At 39.1% G+C, this 22375-nt stretch overlaps 1 long non-coding RNA gene across 4 annotated transcripts in view; it reads left to right on the top strand.

Annotated features, from left to right (window-relative positions):
• The window catches only part of LOC109490404, a 58655-nt gene that overhangs the window by 18055 nt on the left and 18225 nt on the right, over positions 1-22375 (top strand). For 2 of the 4 annotated variants that reach the window (XR_004628914.1, XR_002143730.2), the window contains exons 2-4: positions 8157-8304; positions 8940-9054; positions 9959-10094. This is a non-coding gene — a long non-coding RNA (uncharacterized LOC109490404). Of the gene's footprint in view, positions 1-8156; positions 8305-8939; positions 9055-9958; positions 10095-21685; positions 21786-21945; positions 22197-22375 lie in introns of all 4 variants that reach the window. The other 2 variants (XR_004628913.1, XR_004628912.1) reach the window with 2 other exon arrangements.

Genomic DNA, 22375 nt, shown 5'->3' with positions numbered 1-22375 from the left:
CAGTAAGAAATTTTGAGAGAGAGACCACATTCACATGCTTTTTATCACAGTATATTATAATTTTTCCATTTTATTATTAGTTACTGTTGTTAATCACTTACTGTGCCTAACTTATAAATTTAACTTCATCATAGGTATGTATGTATAGGAAGAAAATAGTGTATATTGGGTTCAGTACTATCTGTGGGTTCAGGCATCCATGGGGGGTTGTCCTGGAACATACCCCTGCAGATAAGGGCGGACTGTTGTGTTTTATTTCCTTCGTTTTGTTTTCAGAGTAATGTAACCTTCTTTTCTTTTTTGTCTACTCTCTTTCCCTTGGCAGTGCGTTTTATTTGCTCTTTCTGGGAGGTAAAGAGACTGACCCCTTAATTAGACTGTTGTATTTCAGTTTCTCTCTCTCCCTCTCTGTTTCTCCTCTATCATCTATCAGCCATCTGTATCTATGTATCTATGTGTCTATGTTTCTATGTACCTATCTATCAATCATCTATCAAGCTATCTACATAAAATTTTTCTTTTTCCATTTGGAACTTTTCTTCACTGGTGACAGATATATGTGTGAACTTTATGAAAGATTAACATGTATTATACTGCACTTACTGGAGGGTGAAAAGACACTAGAAGTAATAATGATAGTTAATTCCACTGGAGAAAAATATGCTTTCCTTAAATAGTGAAAGATTCTTTCCATTTACAATATTGTCGCCTAGTGAAAGAAACAGCTCTATCAGTTGAAACAATGTTACTTGTGAAGCAGATCGTTGGGCAGCGTTTCCTGGGCCCGCCAATAACATTGGGATATACACAGCAAATCATTTCAATTTACCAACTGTTCTGAAATTATCTGACCAAGCAGAAAGCATTAATGCGAATCCTGTTACAAATGGACATTGAAATAGGGTCATGAACCTTGGGGAAGATGAGGAAGAATCATCTCTCTTGATTTGGAATGGCCTCTTTTATCATTGTTCGGAGTTTTTCCTCTTTTTATTTGTAACTAATGGCATACCGCAGTTCAGGTCTGCTGGTCGTAATCTACAAACTAGGCCATTAGCAGCCCCAGTCTGCATGATGGCATACCAATTAAAATTAGGAGATTAAAGAGTAATGTTCCTTGCCTGAGACCGTTTGCATACCAATGACAATTACTGCAGCTATTGAATGAAGAAAACTTAAACAGCAGTGAATATCTTTACATTTAGGGGACATTGAAGAGTGGGAGGGGGGCCAGTCTGTTAGAAAACTGAGAATTAAAAGCCAGAGACAGGCGTTTTAATACTTGTTTTGCTATTTAACATTTATCCATTTATTTTGATTTTCAACAGATATTAAAACTCCGTCTAAATTAAAAGGAGGTCAGGCTGAGGGAAACGATAGTCAAATCCATTTTTCTCCATTCCAAATAGAGCTTCAGAACTCTGGTTTCCCTCTCTGTGAAGTAAGAACAAAGGGAACCTAGCTCTGTTTTGCTGCAAAGGTGGGGGGATGGCATGGAAATGAGATAAATTCAGGATTCAGTCTTGGAATTTAAAAGAAGATATTAAAGGAGGGTTCAGGAACAAGAAATGGGCATTCACTGAATTTTGCCTAAAAAGTGGAAAATTTAATATGGGTTGAACTCCTATCAAACCAGGGCCCTGAGATGCTGTGTCTCAGTATCTAGTCATTTCTATGCATCAGCATAGTTTGGCATCCAAAATATATCAAATAAGAAATTATTTCCTCGGATCTTTTGAAGATGATTTAAAAGAGTTTTATTTGTAAACTATAACAACATTGCCACAAATCCTCTATTTGTGTTGACCGTCAGCCCTCTCCAAACTCTTTCACTTCAACAAACTAATTCTAGAACACTTCTTGACACCCAGTGCTTCCAGAATTTTTTTCTATCTTAGTCCATGTTCTCTGGCTTCCTCCCCTTCCCCCTTTCTGATTCAAGCAAGAATTCTTCCCAGTTCCCTCCCATCTTGTCAGAATTTCACCTATGCTTTCAATTGGAAGGAAAACTAGTTAGCAAAGAGATAAATGTCCTTGAAGTACAGAGAAGGGAAGGTAATCAAAAGAGACTGGGTAGATAAGAGGGGATCGCTCAAGGCATCCGCGTGTTAATGCTACTCATCTCTGATGCCCTTGGGTCATTGGGAAGCTCTCAGGAACTGGAACAATGTCAGACAACGACTGCTTCAATCTCTCTTGTTCTTGGGTATATGGTCTATCATCTGTGTATAGATCTGCTGGGTTTTTATCTGACGGAAGTCCAGGTTCTCTGTCATTCATCTGCCTGCATATGGTTCTGCACAATAGATCACCTCAAAATGGTGGCCTGAACACTTAGATTTTTATAAACTTTTAGAGTGAATTGCTTTAATTAAGCAATTCCCAAGGGAGAGAATCTAATAGCCCAGTTTGGTTCAGGGATTTACTTCTGGTCCAATAAGCCATGGTCAAAGAGGCAGGGATCATGTGGCATGTGCATTAGGACATGATATTGGGGGTAGACTTGGCAAGGTGGAGGAAGGGTATGAGGGAAGGTAAGTGAGGTGGTATGCCTGGTCCAGAGTTTTTACTTAAACTTCCGTAGAGTATTAGGGCTATTTCAAACTCATTTTAGTCATCAGTTCATTGGGCTTTGTGCTAGATCCTGATTCTATACTGACTACCTTTGGACACAGACATCTGGTTTACTTGGACTTAATTGAAAAGTCTGTTTGGAAGTTTCCCTAACTCAGGAATCAGTGACCTGTCACCTTCTTCCAAGATTATGAAAACTCCTTGTGACAGTTGCAGGAAATTCATTGTTGGAGGAAACTCTCGGCAGGAGAAGACAGGGTTAGAGTAATTGGAATAGTACCTAAAATCAGGGAAAGCTCCTAGCCCCCAGTGGTATGTGCTCTGGAGAAACTAAAAATTTTATTTCTCATGGTCTGGAGATATTTCCATTTTGATCAGCAGGAAAGCATAATTCTCAAGCTATAATTATCAACTTGTTGAACTAACCTCAACTTAGTTATGATATAGGTACTTTAAATTCAATAGAGCACAAGTGGTACTCTGAATTCCCTTTCACGCCCAAAACAAAACAGAAAACACTCCTACTCTGCATTTATTTACATGATTAATGCTATCTAATTATTCAGGATAGAAAGTGATGAAAGCAATCAGAAAGTAATTATCCAAGATCCAGTGAAGCTGATGACAATGAATTTTGCTTGGACCATTGCAATAGCCCCTTAACTTTTTCACCTCCTGAAAATGTTCTCTCTTTGTGATCTGTTTCTAACACAGACCAGAATCGTCTCTCTGAAATTAAAGAATAAAAATTCTACGTCTCCTTGTTTTTTAAAGGACAATGTCAAAATTGCTTCCTTGATCTTACCTTAACCTACTTTAAGAGTCTCTTAAGTCTCGTCACCTTTTCTCCTTGTAGTCTTATTCATTGCAATATCCCCAGAGCTCAGGACAATGCCGGGGACATGTAGGCACTCAATAAATGTTGTTTAATAAATTCCTTTTTACCATTGCCATTGTCATCCTCTTTCCTTTTGAAATTGATCTTTCCTTTTGTTTATATCAGTCTTTAAGGCCTTGTCTTCTTCTCTTAATTCTCTATATGTATGTGTTGATTCATATTCTCCCTGTTTTTCCAGTCCACGTACGTGTGTACCTTTACTTCTGACAGCATGATGGAACCCCAATAAGAAAGGATTTGAGTCTTCTTTTATATTCGTGTCATGAAATATGGCCAGAAATGTGGCCACATATTGATTTTAGTAAGAATGACCCTGAAGCTCAGGCTAAGAGGGCTGGGCTCTACCACTGATTGATGAGAGAGTGGACATTTGTCTACTTGTTCTGAGCCTTTCACGATCTGGCCTCTATTAAAGCTCCCCTGCTTTACCCTGGCTAGTTTCCATTCCCCTGCCCAGTGTGTAATTTGTTACTGTGGTTTCTCTGGCTGCTAAGCTTGTTCTCAACATGGTGGTCATCTTGCTGGTGCAAGGAGGTGATTTTGTTCCCCGTCAGTGTAGCTTTATTCTCTTAGTTTTTTGTAGGTCTCCAAGTGTGACATTTTACGTTATTACCAAGAGACTAGTCTTACTTTTTCATTTCCTTAGAGTCCCCACCATAAGAATCCCAATTCCTATCTCTCATGCTTGTGTAGAGGTGACAAAGTCTCTTCTTTTTTTTTTTTTTTTTAAGATTTTATTTATTTATTCGACAGAGATAGAGACAGCCAGCCAGAGAGGGAACACAAGCAGGGAGAGTGGGAGAGGAAGAAGCAGGCTCATAGCAGAGGAGCCTGATGTGGGACTCGATCCCATAACGCCGGGATCACGCCCTGAGCCGAAGGCAGACGCTTAACGACTGCACCACCCAGGCGCCGCAACAAAGTTTCTTCTTGACCAGACTTTAGTTTGGTTCCTGTGAACCGTCTTTCAGCTAGACCTTGACCTTTGGATGTCTGCGTCCATCTTCATATCAGCCAATTTCAGTAAAAGTCCTGCTAAGTGAGTTTGGAGAGAAGCCCCCACCCTTGATATCTGACCGCAATGTCTGATCATCCTGCATGATTCCTCAGGTGACACTCATCACCCTGGTCTGCCTTTACCAAGAAGCCTATGAAGTCTATTTAACCAGGGTCCCCCTCATCTCTAATATTTCCTCTTAGTAATTTTCTCTCCACTGACGCCCCACCCTGCTTCTTGGCTAGACGAATTTATTTTCTTTGTTATATTTGGAATTGAGGCCAATTCTATACTGGGGTGTATTTTCCTGTCTTGCAGTAGTTCCTGAATACTATTTTTACCATTTTATCGACTTTTGAGCTCTGTTTTTTGTTTTTTGTTTTTTTTTTTTCAAAAGAGGATACTTGTCTAATACTTTATGTGGTTGCATCCAAAGATACCCTCTACATTTAGTCAACCAGAGTGGAGAAACTAAGCCTCTCAGTTACCTCAGGGCAATTTTCTAATCCCTGTGAGACAATCCGTGGCTGTTCATCTTTCTCTCTCCTCTAGGGTTTGACTGGTGCATGGAATCTTATTGATCTAGGCCCAGTGATTCTTTCAGCCGTAGGAATAGAAACTGCTGTGGCTATTTTTTAGCAGAAAGAGGTTTAATGTAAGGATCTAGCGCTCGAAAAATCTTTGGAAGTGCTATAGGTTTCAGATGTGGGCCGGGCCTTTGAGAATGACCTCCACCACAAGCATACTAGACTGGCTCTCAGGGAACTTGCGCCTTTTGTCAGGAATATGGGGGATCAGAAGGCTGCCACTGGAACCATACTCTCAGCAACGCGTCACCTTGCCTGTGATTTGGGCCGGCTTCCTGACTGCTCCTACCGCCACTCACACGGGGCTAAGGGGTGGGCATCAAATTCTGCCACAGTAAATAAACCCTAATATTTCCATGGCCATATTTGCAACAGCAAATCCAAAGCGGAAGGAAGACCGCCACCTCATGCTCACCTCCCAGAAGTTCATGAGAGTGCTTCTAACTTAGTGGAAACCAGTTTATATCCAAAATCTCTCTTCAAGGGGGTCTGAAGAATACAGCTTTTAGCCGTTTGCAGTAGAAGGACATTGACATGAATGGTGAATGAGCTCATCCATCAGAGCACATTGGAAGCTAATGTCAAATATCAGGATTATAATTCTGGTTCTTACTTGGATTCCAGAATTCAAAAGTGTGGCTGAAGAGTAGGCCATATTCTTTGCACGTGGAACTCTTATGTCCCATGGGACCCTATCTCCTAGCTATGGCTGAGTGGGCCAGAGAAGAATCTCTAAGCCAAGGCTAGTGAATTCATTGTTTTACTAGTAGCTAATCAGATTGTTTCTGTTGGGACGTTGAACTAAGCCACCCAGAAGGAGGGTTGACTAGGAGACCCAGTGTAACAGAACAGAGCTGAAGTCCCCATTACACGTCATGTGTAAGGTGAGTGAACAGAGAATCTTAGGAAGAGAATCAAAGAGGACAGGACACATAAACAGAGATAGAGACAGGCCTCAGAGAAACAGAAAGGGAAGACTCAATTTTTGAATTTACAATTTCCAGAGAAGCCCTGATATATTTAATTTTCTGATGTTGGATGCTCAAAGAATGCCTATTGTGTCCTTGCACTACCCGCTCCCCCCATTTTTCTCGAGCTAGTTTGAGTTTCTGTTCTTCACAATAGAAAGTAATTTAGAGCAAAAAAGTACTCCTCAGTTTTCCAGCTTCTTCTCTCAGTACTCCCAATGAGAGGGGAGATTCTTGTTGGCTTAGAGAAATCTAGGTCAGTCTACACTCCTGACACCTGTAGAAGCCACAGAGGCCATGTGAGAGAGAAAGATTTGGGCCTCTTGAAAACGTCACTCTTGGTGGCAGATGCAGGTGAGGGAAAAGCGTAGGGAAAGGCAGCGGGCTTTTGGTGCTCGGGTGGATTATGATGGGTTTGAAGTACTTTGTAACAACTTCGGTAGTTGTGCTATGTTTCTTTGCAGTGCTCTGATTGAGCCATGTGGCTGTGCAGATTTGTAAGAGCTGCTTCCACAAAGATCACACATTTTTATGCAAATATTTCTGGTATATTTTGCCTATAGATTACTATTGGGATGTAATATTCACACACACACACACACACACACACATGCATGTCAGTGTTCTCTTCAAGGTAACAAGAATATTTAGGAAGTCCCTCTATCCCTCCCCGTCATCCGTGGAACATTGACGTCACATTGCTTTGGTGACAGATTGTGGGGAGCATTTGTCTAGAAGGTGTTTTGTGGTCTATCTACAATGATGGAGACTGTTCTGCAAGAGAGGCCTGGTTCAAATAACTAAACTGGCTTTGTCTATAAACATGATTAAGTTCCATAATAACCATGAAAACAAAATTTTCCGTAGGAGTTAATTGTGGCTTGGATAGGGATAAATGTTAGTGACTGGAACAGATGATCATATCCTTTTAAGATAAATGCTTGTACGAACAATGAGCAAGTACACCTAAAAACCATTTCATGAGAATTTTTTTCACTGACTCATTGCCTGGTTTTAATAAATATGGTGATTTCTATGTGTGTGTGTAGGAAAATTGAGATGAGGCTAGAGTCTTTGGGATAGAAGACAACAGGATTGCTTTTTGATATGTTGGCGTGAATTCCAAGCAGAAGTGTCTGGGGAACCATAGCTGTGGTAATTTAAGCCATGGAAGCAAGTGAATGCCATAGAACTGGATGAAACATAGTTAGAGAAGTAGGAAAGAGATCTAGAATTGAGTTTGGGGGAAGATATGTGGGCAATGCAAAAAATATGTGTAGCATATCATAGATTCTGCTTATAAGAGAATCAGAAATGAAAATGAGAAAATGTTCAGTAAATCAAGACTGAAAAAATTAATTATTATTGTTTTTTGCCATTTTAATCCTTCCTTTTTACTGATAGCTTTCTCTCTTTTATTTTTCCTTAACATTTGGAATACATGATACATGATACCTGTTTCTTTTTCAAGGCAAAGCAGTTGATAGTTAATGTATGAAATAGTTTGTTGTATTCAATAAAGTAAAATAATGAATTACTTAATTCTTTTATCCTAATGCAAATAGTTATTGTACAAATTTTTGATCCATAATTTATGTCTTTGTCTGTATCTCTACATAAAACTATAGAGATCTAATACTATGAAAATCAGATTTCTCATACATACTTAATACCCTACTAAACGAATGGTTTTTAATTTTACCAAATTTACTTGGTTCTTTCTAACCAGTCCTTTAACCATCATTTTACTAAAAATTACTGGATAAGTTATGACAATCGAGCAGGCTTGTGAAATGGATTTCCTGCCTTGAGATGTTCATTCGCTTGCGTGACTTTTACCTGTCTTGAAGGCAGATTAACAACAATTAACAACCTCAAAAGAAAAGTAAAATAACTAATAATGAATTTAAACAGATGACAATATAGCTAAAATGTGTGTAGGAAGCAGAAGGGACTGGTACTCAAGAGGAAATAATTTTGAGACACTTTATTTCTCTCGGTATGTTGCATAACTGAGGGACTCTCATGATAGACTTTGATGAAATCCTCTTAGTTTAAAACCTCTGATAGGAACGCACAAGTGGGTTTCTTTAACCACTGACTCCGAACTATATCTCTTGGTTTTTCTACAGAAAAATATCAGTAAGGATTTAATAAAAAAGAAGATTAGAAGAAAGTATTTTCTGACACAAGTTGTTTTAAGCGAACGCGGAGAAACGGGGTTCAGGTTGAGGAAAAGTAACCTTCTATTACTCTCACAAATGTGAAAAGTTTCCTGAGGTACGTGAAACATGAGTAGAATTACTGTATTTTTAAGGAAAGCAGATTGTGTTTGAATGTGTTGTGATAGTTATTGGGTGGAAATTTTCCCTGGGAGGTTTTCCGATGTGTGTGTGTGTGTGTGTGTGTGTGTGTGTGTGTGTATGTAAAGAGTTTAAAAGACCGGAATTTAGTCAACACTATTAAATTAAACATTATAAAAAAGATACTTTGCTTACTAGTAAAGACAACACAGTTTCTTCTTTTGATTCCTTGTGTGCCCAAAAATAAAACAGAGAGCAATGGGAGAGGCTCAGGTAATGTTAGAAACAGAATGTAACATATACAAACTGTTATTTTCCGATGTGTTTTTTTTTTTTTTAATTTAACAAGTATTTAACAATTCCCAAGCGTGACTCCAGCTCTAATTCTGAGCGTCCAAAACTTGCATAAGAATTCTGGGTTATTGAGCATGAAAGCAAAGACAGCTGAGAACATTTTATGTAAACTAATTTTGAGAATGTGTTTTGAAATATCTTCCAATAATAAGCTGAAAAGAGAACTAGTATCTATATTTTGGCCTTCAGGTTAAAACAGTTTAGTTTTCTTATTTATTTTTCCTCTTTTTTCTTTCTGGCCTTGGATGTTGATGGAAGGGTGTTAACAGAGAAACGCTTCGGCCTCTCTGACTGTCTCAGTTGATTAGAAAGTTGAGCTGTACCCATCAAGAGGAGAACGACGGCAGAGATATCTGTACAAAGACCTCTGGAGGTTAGTACGAGTCTCAGGGTGTGGAACCATTCACATTTGGAGAAGCTGCTTCTAAGGATTTTTGAGAAAAGGAGAAGAAGGAAGGTTCCAGGCAGAGCTTGGAAGCTATTGGATTAGGGGAACGCATACAAAGGGGAGAACTGGGGCTTTGGAGCTCATGTGAGTTGCTGAAGGAACCGACATCTAGTTTCAGAAGTACCAGAAGGATCAGAGATAAAAAACTAAGGAAAGCCACATGTGACTTGGCATTGTGTATTACACTTTGAAAATTTAGGAAGGTCTCTGAGAGCATCTAAGCCTATATCATTACTTCATGGTTCGGGAAACTAGGATAAATTTAGACTTTGGGCTTGAGCGTAGGTCTACTGGCAGATCCCACTTTGCAGTGCAGAATTAGGGCTGAAGGTATGGACCGTTCAATAAAGTATTTCTACATATCCTGAACCTGATTAAGAGCAGCAGTTGTGCCCTAACTGAAACCAATGGAAGAAAGGTAAACTCAAAGAATTTCAGCATCTGAAAACCTTGTGTATGGGAGTTCAAATGATAATGAGGTCTCTAGAGAACAAGAGGCCATAGAAAAACAAGGAGTAACCAGTTGTCTGAACTTCTAACATTGTTCAGATTCAAGGTGATGCTTGCTTGCTGGACCCAGGCAGGGATTCTGGGAGTTCTGGAGGAGTATAGGAATGGAGCCAGACAAATCTGAAGAATGAGGAGCTGAGAAAGATCAGGAATTTGATATCCTTGGGTAAGAGAGCTCACACAGACAGAATACAGTAAAGGCATTGGTCTGAGCAGTAGAAACTGAGTATGTGGCAACTGGGTAGAAGCTAGTTGCCAGAGATCAAAAGAGGCTAGCTTAGCTGGAAGATTATAAGTTGACTGTGCATTGACATTCCAGAGACTTTCAAAGAAGAGCCTGATGCCACATCAGAAGGTGGTGAGAGAAATCTTGAGCGCGCTGAACCAGTTTGGACTCGGCTATCTGTGACCACTTAAAGGAGGCTGAGTCATGAGATGGCGGAATGTGGCAGTGAGTAAGTATCTTAAGGTTTTCTTTGATGCCTGACTTGGGGAAATGTCTTCCGCCCACTGGGTAGGCGTGAGTCAAGGTGGTTAGAAAACAAGATGGTGACTGGGAAGAACTGTTGACTGTGCCTTTTTCATTCAGACAACCAATATTTATTGAGCACCAATTTTGTGCCAGGCAATGGACATACAACTGTGAACATGACAGGCAGGGTCCCTGTCTTTATGACATTTTTTATATTTAGATACCTGAATAAAAGTAAGTACAAATGTGCTATGAAAGACAGAAATAATAGAGTGTCATATGGAGAAAGTTCTTTAAAGTAGATGGTTTGAGGAGGCCTTTCTGATAGGTTGGTGTTTAAACTGACCAGAAAGATTTACCCATCTGGAGAACTGATGAAAATCATTCCGGGCATAAGGAAGAGCATATGAAGAGAAACTGAGGAAGGAAATATTTCAGGGTATTCCAAGAACTGCCAAAAGGCCATGTTACCTTTTATTTCTTTTTGTTGTCCGATTGCTGTGGCTAGGATTTCCAATACTATGTTGAAGAGAAGCAGTGAGAGTGGACAACCCTGTCCTGTTCCTGAGAGCTTTTCCCCATTGAGTATGATGTTCACTGTGGGTTTTTCATATATGGCCTTTATGATGTTGAGGTATGCTCCCCCTAGATCTGCTTTGTTGAGGGTTTTTGTCATGAATGGATGTTGTACTCTGTCAAATGCTTTTTTTTTTTTTTTTGCTTCTATTGAAATGATCGTATGGTTTTTATCCTTTCTCTTATTGATGTGATGTATAACATTGATTGGCTTGTGTATATTGAACCAACCTTGCATCCCAGGAATAAATCCCACTTGATTGTGGTGAATGATTTTTTCAACGTACTGTTGTATTCTGCTTGCTAGTATCTTGTTGAGGATTTTTGCATCTGTGTTCATCAGAGGAGATATTGGCCTGTAGTTCTCTTTTTTTGTGGTCGCTTTATCTGGTTTTGGTATCAGAGTGATAGTGGCCTCACAGAATGAATTTGGAAGTTTCCCTTCTATTTTTTGGAATAGTTTGAGAAGAATAAGTATTAACTCTTCTTTATTTATTTTTATTTTTATTTTTTGTAATTGATCAGTGAGTCTATTTTTTTTAATTACTAAATATTTCAGGCATACAGAAATGCAGATTACAAAAACAAATACCTTTGTATCCACTACTTAGAGCTTAAGAAATAGAATCTTACAAACCATTGGTGTCTCACGTCCGTCCCTCCTCATTCCACCCCCTCTAAGAACCTCTATGAGAACTGAGGGTTGGTCTGTTGGTCTTTCTGTTTTCTACCACCCTCTTATTTACTTTAGAGTAACTTACTTGGAAACTCCTCTCTTTTTTATACACGTAGAAAGCTGCAATGCTAATGAAATATCAAAGCTATAAACTGTATCATTGTGCTTTACACTTGGAAACTATCAAACTGGAAAGCTACTTTAAAGTGCTAATATTTTAACTCCTGTATGTTAGCTGGATCTGAAGATACAAAAACTATGAAAATCATAAATATTTAAAATTAAATGATTTACAGATAAGCATTTTAGAAATTTGGGGGGACAGTCCAAAAATTTTGCATTTTTGAGTACCAAAGCTCTGAAAATTTTTTTTTTATATTTAATAGACAATCTCCTGATTATTTTGAGCAATAAATTGAACTCTTCTTTAAATGTTTGGCAGAATTCACCTATGAATTGATCTGGTCTGGAACTTTCATATGTTGAGAGGGTTTTTTTGTTTTTTGTTTTTGTAAAGATTTAATTTATCTATTTGAGAGAGAGAGAGAGAGAGCACAAGTGAGAGTGAAAGAACACAAGTGGGGTTAGGGTCAGAGGGAGAGGAAGAGGGAGAAGCAGACTTCTTGCTGAGCAGGGAGCCCGACACAGGGCTCTATTTCCAGAACTTGGGACCATGAGCTGAACTGAAGGCAGATGTTTAACCAACTGAGCCGCCCAGGTGACCCTTTTTAAATTTTTGATTACTGATTACCCCTTGCTGGTAGTTGGTCTGTTCAGATTTTCTATTTCTTCCTGCCTCGGTTTTAGTAGTTTATATGTTTCTGGGAATTTATCCATTTCTTCTAGCTTGTCTAATTTGTTGGCATATAGTTTTTCATAATATTCTTTTATAATTGTTTGTATTTCTGTGGTATTGGTTGTTATTTCTCCTCTTTCATTAGTGATTTTTCTGAGTCCTCTCTCTCTCTCTCTCTCTCTCTCTTTTATGAGTCAGGCTTGAGGCTTATCAGTTTTGTTGATCTTTTAAAGAACTGGCTTCTGGTTTTATTGATCTGATTTACTGTTTTTTTTTTCCAGTTTCTATATCATTTATATATGCTCTAATCTTTATTATTTCCATCCTTCTGCTGGTTTTGGGTTTTGTTTGTTTTTCTTTTTCTAGCTCCTCTAGGTGTAAGGTTAGGTTGTTTGAGATTTTTCTTGTTTCTTGAGGTAGGCCTATATTGCTGTAAACTTCCCTATTAGAACTACCCTACAATCCAGTAATCTCACTACTAGGTATTTACCCCAAAAATACAAAAACACTAATTCAAAAGGATACACGTACCCCTATGTTTATAGCAGCATCATTTCAATAGCCAAATTATGGAAGCAGCCCAAGTATCCATTGATAGATGAGTGAATAAAGAAGATGTGGTGCACACACACACACACACACACACACACACACACTGGAATATTACTCAGCCATAAAAAGAATGTGGTCTTGTCATTTGCAATGACGTGGATGGACCTAGATAACGCTAAGTCTAATGCTATATATAAGAAGCTAGTATAAGACTAAGCAAAATAAATCAGTCAGAGAAAAACTTGATTTCACTCATATGGGGAATTTAAGAAACAAGAAAAAGCAGCAAAGAGAGACAAAACAAGAAACAGACTCTTTTTTTAAAGTGAAATTTTGAAAAATATTTTATTTGTTTATTTCAGAGAAAGAGCAAGCGAACGAGCATGAGTCAGGGGAGGGGCAGGGGGAGAAGCAGACTCCCTGCTGAGCAAGGAGCCCGATGTGGGGCTTGATCCCAGGACCCTGGGATCATGACATGAGCAAAAGGTAGATACTTAACCAACTGAGCCATCAAGAAATAGACCCTTAACTATAGAGAACAAACTGATAGCTACCAGAGGGACGGTGGGTGACACAGATGATGGGGATTAAGGAGGGCACTTGTTGTGATGAACACCGGGTAATGTATGGAATTGTTGAATCACTATATTGTACACCTGAAACTAATATAACACTGTATGTTAACTGTACTGGAATTAAAATAAAATAAAATTAAATTAAAAAAGAGCCATGTTGCTTAAGCATAGTTTGCATGAGACCAAGGCAGGAAGATATCATGTTGGGCATTATGGGCCTTGATAAGTGTGGTAGCAAAACTCCAAAATGACTCCCGATGATACTCTTGTGTGGTCCTTTCGTACATTGCGGTGGGGTTACTCTGTATGACCAACAGAATATAGCAGAAGTTGTGGTTTGTGACATCTGAGATTAGTTATGAGACATTGTAGTTTCCATTTTGAATGTGTGCTCTCCTTCTTTATCCTTCCCTCTTTTGTGGGTCACTTGCTCTGGGGGAAACCAGCTACCATCTTGAGAATAACATTACGATGAGGCTCTCAGGGTGAGCAAATGAGGCCTCCTGTCAACAGCAACATGAGTAAGCTTGGAAGTGGGTCCTCTAGCCCTAGTCAAGCTATTAGGTCACTGCCGTTCTAGCCAACGGCTTGCTGCAAGCCCTTGAGGGACCCTGAACTGGAACTACTCAGCTAAGCCATTCCCAGACTTCTGACCCTTAAAAACTGTGTGAGATAACAAGTAATATTGTTTTAAGCTGCTAAATTTCAGGTCATTTTTTTATGTAGCAGTACTATTTAATACAGTAAGGAATTTGGGTTTTATCTAAATAAAATGCCTTTTTGAGACAAAGGAAAGGGGTGAGGGTGCTCTTAATAACTATAATAGCTTGTAATAATTCACTGGTGTGAAGGGTGATAGAGTCATCTCTTGAGATTACTGCTCAATGGCTATTTGCTGGACCTCTTCCCTACAGACAGTGATATATTCAGTCTCCTTGTGTTTAGGAATTAAGTACCAATAAAATAAAGAAGTCATTTCTATTTGTAGTCACCTTGAAAACAAAGAAAGGACTACATTTAGAGCTTTTATAAAACAGTATTACCCCTTCAGTGCCAAACTAAGAAAAGGACATTTAGTGTATCGATGTTGACCGTAATTCAAAGCAATAAACATCTGTGGAGCAACTTTAAGGAACAGTTCTGTACTCTGCACTGGGAGGCAAGGGCTATGCCCAGAGTCCTCTAGTTACTCACCATGTAGGGTAGAGATGGATTATTTTAGGCCTTGTGGAAATTGGTGGTACCTCTCTTCTCCTGACCAGAGAACACTTGATTCTTGTGATGATGAGGAGACTAAAATTGTAAAATGCTAAAGGACAAAGACTGGTAAGGGTTTTCCCCATTCCTGTTTCCTAACAAATGCCAAGTATTATTTGTATTGCTTCAGAACTCTGTGGAAACTGGGACTTCTTTGGTCTGAAGACTGTTGGACCCAGGTGTGGATAAGGTGTTCTTGCTGTTAAGATGGGTGCTGAGAGTGTTGGCGACATCCAATCCCTATTTTGTATGATCATATTTAGGTTATAGAGAGACAACTTTCCCCCAGTTTTACATATCCATAAAGAACAAGCAATTTGGGTTTAAAAACAAAGGGGCCTTGGGATTGGGATAGGCCGGTGATGGGTATTAAGGAGGGCACGTATTGCATGGTGCACTGGGTGTTATACGCAAGTAATGAATCATGGAACTTTACATCAAAAACTTGGGATGTACTGTATGTTGACTAACATAACATAATAAAAAATTATTATTAAAAAAACCCAAAAAAACCCAAAGGGGCCTTGAGAATTTACAAATATTGCTCTTTGTTGCAGACAGTCTATCTCTTAACGATTTACAGAGGCCTTTGTACATCTCCCCCCAGGCAAAGAGACAATAGCCATTGTACTTAAATTCTTTCTGATCTCTGGGAGAAGCAAAAACCATTACCTGGCAGTGACAGGGGGTGTCGGGCTGATGGTAGGAACTATTTCCCAAGGGCCTCCTAAAACACAAACATACCCAGAACAAACACCAATATAAAATAAAGCCTGATAGAAATGTCATCAGAGGTGCATATTTCAAGGTGCCTTTGAGATTTTGAGACTTCATTTTAGCATTCCGAGCAGTCTTAATAAGCAGGTCCATCATCTCTGTGAAGAAGGAGGTCAGCTGGGTGCACCGAGGTGGAACTGATTGGCTAAATTGCCAATGGCCACAGAATGATCCAGCAAGAGTCTGGTGCCAGGAGGACCGAAGCAGCTGTGTCCAAGCTGCACTGAAATCTGTCTCTAATTACATCCATCCAATAAAAGCTTGGTTATTTACCATTGGAAACGGGTTCATAATGGCGCTTACATTTTTCATCTTTCCAAATAATTCTGCCAGGTTTTTTTTCTTCCCCTAGTTTTGAGGCGCCAAATGTTGAGAAAGCACATTTCCAGAATGTCCTGTTTCTTGCCCGATGCAATGTAAAATCATCTAGCGATTACCAAGGGTAGAGTGGTGTCTACGTCTTGAAAAAGAGAGGCAGTCCGTTCACCGGGGCACTGCTTTCTCTGTGGTGTTGCCCTCAGAAGGTTCACCAGCCAAAGTTCTTCATTGATCTGATGGCAGCCAGCCCAGGTTAACTCTGTGTTTCTGGGTTCGTCCTAGTGATTGCCATTGGATACAGGTTTCCACAGTTCCATTGTAGATAATGTACTACTCCGTCAACCCTGGGAGTGACATTAACAGGTCAGTAAAGGCCTCATAAAGTGTTTTATATGCCAGTGTCAGCCAGTACATAGCAGGACACTGTTAGTCGTTAAACAGGTTGGGTCTGCTGAATGGTGTTCATTTTCAGAGACTTGTCAGTATTATGTTCCTAAACAGAAGTGTTACTGTGACACATGGGGATTGTATTGTTTTCTGAAGCTTCAGTCTTAGCCCAGCTGCCTGGCTGTAATTTGAAAAATGACATTTAGCAGTTTCTGTATAGCATAGTGGTTCCTATGTTTAGCTTTGGAACCAGACAGACTTTCTTTCTTATGTGACATAAGCACAAGTTCCTTAATCTTACTGAGCCTTGATTCCTGTCATGTGTCATGTGGGGATAATGATACAAATATATAAAAGGGGGGTGGCTTTTCACCATTCCTGATTCCAAAGGAGATATAGTCTTGGCTTTGATAGAATATGCAAAATGTTTACCCCATTGTCTAGTACACACTATGTGTTCGAGAAGTGATTGTTACCATTATTGGAAGGAGTTCTGACCCTCGGTTTACTAAAAGGGATCTTGAGGAGTGGCTGATATTATCTCTGGTAACTCTGTGAATTCACTTCGAGGGGAGGGTTTGATGATCTAGTTCTTTCTGTCTGGTGTGATGTGGTTTTCATAACCCTTATTTGTCTTAGATGGTTTGTACTGAAAAGTTCTATGTAGGAGGAATCTTTGCAGATTTTATGGTAACAAAACAGATAGGACAAATTTCTTCTTTTTCTCTCAAAGTAAGTAGCTTGCATAGGCCAACCCACCCACTCCATTCTTTCCATCCTTCCTCAACCCACACAGGCCTACCCTTCATTGCTACCGCCCTTGAGACTGGAGATTTTCAGCCAGCATCTGTTGACCTCAAATGCTCTCGTTTTCCTTCATTAGGACAGAATCCCGAGAAACATAATTAAAAGGAGAGTAGTAATAAAGCACAGAATGTGCTTCTTTTTTGGTTTGCTGCTTGATTCCTTTCAAACTCATTAAATATGTTAGTAAGTCCCATAAATGGGTGATTGGGGTTCCATTTACTTCACCAACTTGGATCAACTGACAATGATTTTCTGGAGCATTGTCTTCTGAAGGCTTCTGATAATGTGTCCAACAAAACAGTGAAAAATGACAGTGGTCAATTTAAAATGACTTCCATGAGAAAATGAAGGAGAGGTAGTGGATGCCATCTATGCCTTGAGATTTTGGGCCAGTCACAATGCTAGAAGCTCTTAGAGTAAGCATCATTGTTGATCTATCTTCATACATTCAATGCTTTGCACTTTGCTTGTCAAACTTACATATTTATTCAGCAAATATTTGTTGAGTGCCTACAACATTCTAGGAATCTGACAATTCAACCAGAAAAGTGGGTTCTACTGTCAATATAAAGGTGTATTCAGTTCTGAAGCTTACCATCAACTTGTTCTATTTCTTCCTCTTCCTTTCATTACCACTGTCTCAGTGCAGACCCTCATTATCTTGACCTGGATTGTTATTACCATGGTTTTCTAGGAAAAGGGAAAAACACTCCACTCCACCAACTGTGCAACTGCTCAAGGTGTTAAAGCATACTTCTGAGTTCTCCCGAGGGAGGGATGAAGCAACGGTGAGGGAAGAGAGACAGAGAGCAAGGAGAGACATATGGCGGAAGCAGGTGGATAAGCACTTCTACTGAGAGATTACTGGGAGGAAAAAAAGGATAGTTTATCTGAAGGTAGTTTTCAAATAACCACAGACATCAAGAAAGACAAATTTTCACTCTCTTGGAATTTGGCAGTTGGACACATGCCCCTTCTTGTCTTTCGTTGTAAGGTTGTAACAGCCTATAATTGCTACGCTCTCTTAAATGCTGTCCTCAATATCATTTTGCGCCATTAATTCCATCCACCTCATTGTTCCTAGGAATTTTTTTCTAACGTTTGCTGCAACATGGACGGCACTGGAGGAGATAATGCTAAGTGAAATAAGTCAAGCAGAGAAAGACAATTATCATATGATTTCTCTCATCTATGGAACATAAGAACTAGGAAGATCGGTAGGGGAAGAAAGGGATAAAGAAAGGGGGGGTAATCAGAAGGGGGAATGAAACATGAGAGACTATGGACTCTGAGAAACAAACTGAGGGCCTCAGAGGGGAAGGGGGTGGGGGAATGGGATTAGACCGGTGATGGGTAATAAGGAGGGCACAATTGCATGGTGCACTGGGTGTTATACGCNTACGCAACTAATGAATCATCNAACTTTACATCGGAAACTGGGGATGTACTGTATGGTGACTAACATAATATAATAAAAAATCATAAAAAAAAATAAACTTTGCATCTCTAGTTATGTCATTCCCTTGCTTTAAATTCTTTGATGGCTCCCAGTGCCTGTAGTAAAAGTTCTTTGTCAGGACCTATCAGTGGTTTAGGATCATTTGTAAAGTGTGAATTGAACGTCTGCTACTAACTGAGTTAAGGAATTGAAGATTAGCAGTGATTTACTTTTTAAGTTGGAATCTCACAATTTTGGCCTCCAATATTCTTTTCTGAATAGACTTGAAAGAGATGAGGTTATGTGTAAGCTGCAGCCGATCTTTTTTTTGTCATGGGATACACCGTGTGACAACCANGATTAGCAGTGATTTACTTTTTAAGTTGGAATCTCACAATTTTGGCCTCCAATATTCTTTTCTGAATAGACTAGAAAGAGATGAGGTTATGCGTAAGCTGCAGCCGATCTTTTTTTTATGTCATGGGATACACAGTGTGACAACCGTCGTTAGGGATGGTGATGTTGTCATTGTTATTTCACTCAAAATCTGGGATTGTCCAAGGATATATAACAATTTCCATAGGTTTTATAGGGGAAAAGCCCCTAGCCCACCAAATAAAGTTCAAATACCATGAAGACTATGTAAGGACTTCTCTGTTATCTTGCTTATCTCTTTAGACAAATCTTTGAGAGCATTACCCCCGTCCCTGTCTACGTAGTCAACTCCTCTCTGCNAATAAAGTTCAAATACCATGAAGACTATGTAAGGACTTCTCTGTTATCTTGCTTATCTCTTTAGACAAATCTTTGAGAGCATTACCCCCTGTCCCTGTCTACGTAGTCAACTCCTCTCTGTGTCTGAAATGCATTTCATTCCCTATTACAATCAATCTGGTAAACCCCTCAAATATTTTAAGATCACACTTCATTTCAAGCATTACTTCCTTTATGAAGTCTACCTTGATATTCCCTCCCAACTCGGGCTGGAAGAGTGAGGTCTTTTCCCGACTGCACCTCTCTCTTTTCATTTCTTATTCATTTCATTTGGTCCCGGTAGGAAGTATATATTGTAGGCGTAAGGATAATTCAGGACCTGCTACGGAAACAGACAACTCCAAAATCTCAGTGGCTTGCAACAACGAATGTTTATTTATTGGTCTCAACCATGCCCGTTGTGAATTGCCTGGGATTTCTTTCTACATCATCATTCAGAGACTCAGGGTGAGCAAGCAGCCACCACCTTGTGCCTGAGGGAAAAGAGAGGGTCTCCCATAATTCATTAAATCCCAATGTTACTTGTATTCCTGATCCATTAATTATGACGAATAACATAGTCCCATCAAAAAACACAGAAAAGCCAGGAATTGCAAGACTACCTTGTACATGTAAGGCAGAGAGCCAGAAGTATTTGACTAATAGCTCTAATTATGATCATATGTACCCAACATAAAACCAATCATGATTATTTCCTAGGTTATGGGAGCGGTCTATTTTCCTGGCATATTTATATGACATATCTGTGTGCAACTGACATTTCCCTAGCAAGGAGAAGGGGTGCGGGTTGGCTGTTGGATAGAAAACTAATACTGTCTATCACACTTTGTTCCTTTAACTCCTGCACCTAAGTTCTGGGGTTGGAAGGGCCTAGGAGCTCCACAAAGCACACAGTGTTTTCAGTTCCATGGAGAACCTTGGAAAGCTTTTCATAGCTAGAAACTCTTGGTGAACCGTTGTTTTGGGAGCTTCCTATATAACATCTCACTCATAGTCCAACAACCCTATTAGCTGGGCATTATTTTCCAGATGGGGAAACAGAAGACCAGGCAGGATAAACAGTTGTGTCAAGGTCACCGGGTGGAATCAAATTTAATGTCCACCTGCCTCCTGATCCTAGAACTCTTGATCGTTTCTTTATTTCTCTGGTATCTTATATGGAATCCCTGAAATTGTATTAAACTTTTTAAAATTTGAACATATTTTTAAGCTATACCCAGTACCATCAGGGGATATTCTAAGTCTTGGGTTTGTTTCTGCTATGTAAACCACATGTCTTTTTGTTTTAAACACTTCTCTATCTACAGCTTTAAGAGAGGGTATCAAGGGTTTATCTTCTTACACAGTCCTGTTTTGACAACATGAGGGCATTTTGTAGTGACAGTGTGTTTTAATTCAGAAAAATGGATGGCACACTGCTTCTCCTGCAGTAGGAGATTTATACTTATTTCCTCCTCTCTGTTAACAGGATTTATTCACAGGCCCTGAACAACACATGCCAAACCTGCCCCCCCCCACCCCGCCGCCATCCCCCAGAAGAGCTATTGATATTTAATAAATAATCATTGTTATGACTTGAAATGCTTGCTGTAACCAGGTCAAACACGGCAATCAGGTTTTATTTTTTAAAGCAATGAAAAGTACTGCGTTTATTGTGTCTCTTTCAGAGAGTTTGGGTGGGGGTTTCAGCCACAATGATGCCACTTTATTATGAATTTCTATTAGTTGAAATAGACTGAAATTAACATTTGATGACTTCTTCATTGATATCTGACATTTTTTTCCCAGGCAGCCTCTAATAAAGAAGTCAGTTAGAGCTATTAGACATATTTTAGGGGAATTTTTTGATGCATATCTTCACTTAGATTAAGAAATTTAAATCATTGCTGCTATCAGTATGAATACTAATGATATAGCCTGCCAGATGGAAACCTTTCATAAATTTTCACTTTTCTCTTGCAGTTGGCTGTAAATCTTAAGTAAATGACTTCTTGGGTGAACTATGTTGATGTCAGCTTTAATGCCTTATGTCCACACTGATTTCAATGTCATAAGTACCTGGAAGGCAGGCAACTCTTAATTAAATGTCATTTTCTTTTTCCATTATTGAACTACAGCAGAGTGCAGACTCCCCTTGCATTGTCTGTGGCTCCCTGGCAAAGAGCTCGGCTCTGGCTTTGTCACAAGTGCCCTTTGGAGGTTCTTAAATGCTTTGGTGTCATGCGTTTTCTCCTGTCTTCACTAAAACTGTCTTCTCAAAGTGTCTTTCAGAGAGTAAAACACCGTTTCCTTAGCCCTTTTTTCTCCATTTCGACAAAACACATTCTGTAGGTTCTTGCCTCATTTTAAGAATATTTTTTTCCTCCAGAAATTGATGTTTTAGTTCTCTTCAGGCGTGCTAATCTCCATACAAGAACTACACTGCATAAAACTTCCTTTTCCCCTATGGGTTTATACATCAGTATTCAGACCATATCTTCCAAAGGCCCTTTCTTACCAATTATTAGGAGCTTCTGGTAGTAACTTGTGGTTGCTTATCCCTTAAATTCCTTGTGCAGTTTTTTCTTTTATTTTCTTTTTTAAAACAGAGCCAAACTTTGAAAGGTATTATTACTTTTTTTTTTCCTTTTAAACAAAACAGGAGACAAAACAAAATAAAATTAAATGAAAGATTGTTCAAACTTTCTGGGCTTTGGAAACCCAAAGGAAAAAGATGATAAAATCTCAACAAAAATACTTAGGTGAGTCAATAAATATTCCTGGTAGAAATCTTAGAAATCCTACAGGTAAACAACTTTTTCCACTTATTGAGTTATTTTCTCACCAGTTGTTTATTTATTGATTTGTTTTGCCATTAAACCTATGAACCAAGTGATAAATGTGCTTCCTTTGTTGTTACAGTGTAATGCATTGAGCCTTCCTTGAAGCTTCATTAAAATTATATCTAAAGCACCGATTATAAGAAAATGATTAATAATACAATAACGTGGAACAACTGTTCTGCAGAGCTGTTTGGAGTTGTGGGCTTTTCCATCAACACTCTGTTTTGTTCTCTGCTTCCATCCACACAGGGAAGCAAATGCCCGTCACCAATTTTTTTTTTTTTTGTTCTTCTCATCAGCAATAAGAACCATCATTCGGTAAAAACAAAGGTAACAACAAAACATTCTAAACCATTAAAATAATTTTCCAACATGGTTTCAGTAATTAGTGTATTTCAGTTTCAACAACTGTAATTAAACCTGACCTTTAAGCTAATTATGTCTTGACATTTATGATTTTAAACTGGCCTTCCCTGCGGTGATGGCATGTTATATGCAGGTTCTAATGA

The sequence above is a fragment of the Ailuropoda melanoleuca genome, chromosome 11, assembly GCF_002007445.2.
Source record: "Ailuropoda melanoleuca isolate Jingjing chromosome 11, ASM200744v2, whole genome shotgun sequence".
NCBI classification, from domain to species: Eukaryota; Metazoa; Chordata; class Mammalia; order Carnivora; family Ursidae; genus Ailuropoda; species Ailuropoda melanoleuca.
This window is presented reverse-complemented; position numbering and strand designations above follow the sequence as displayed.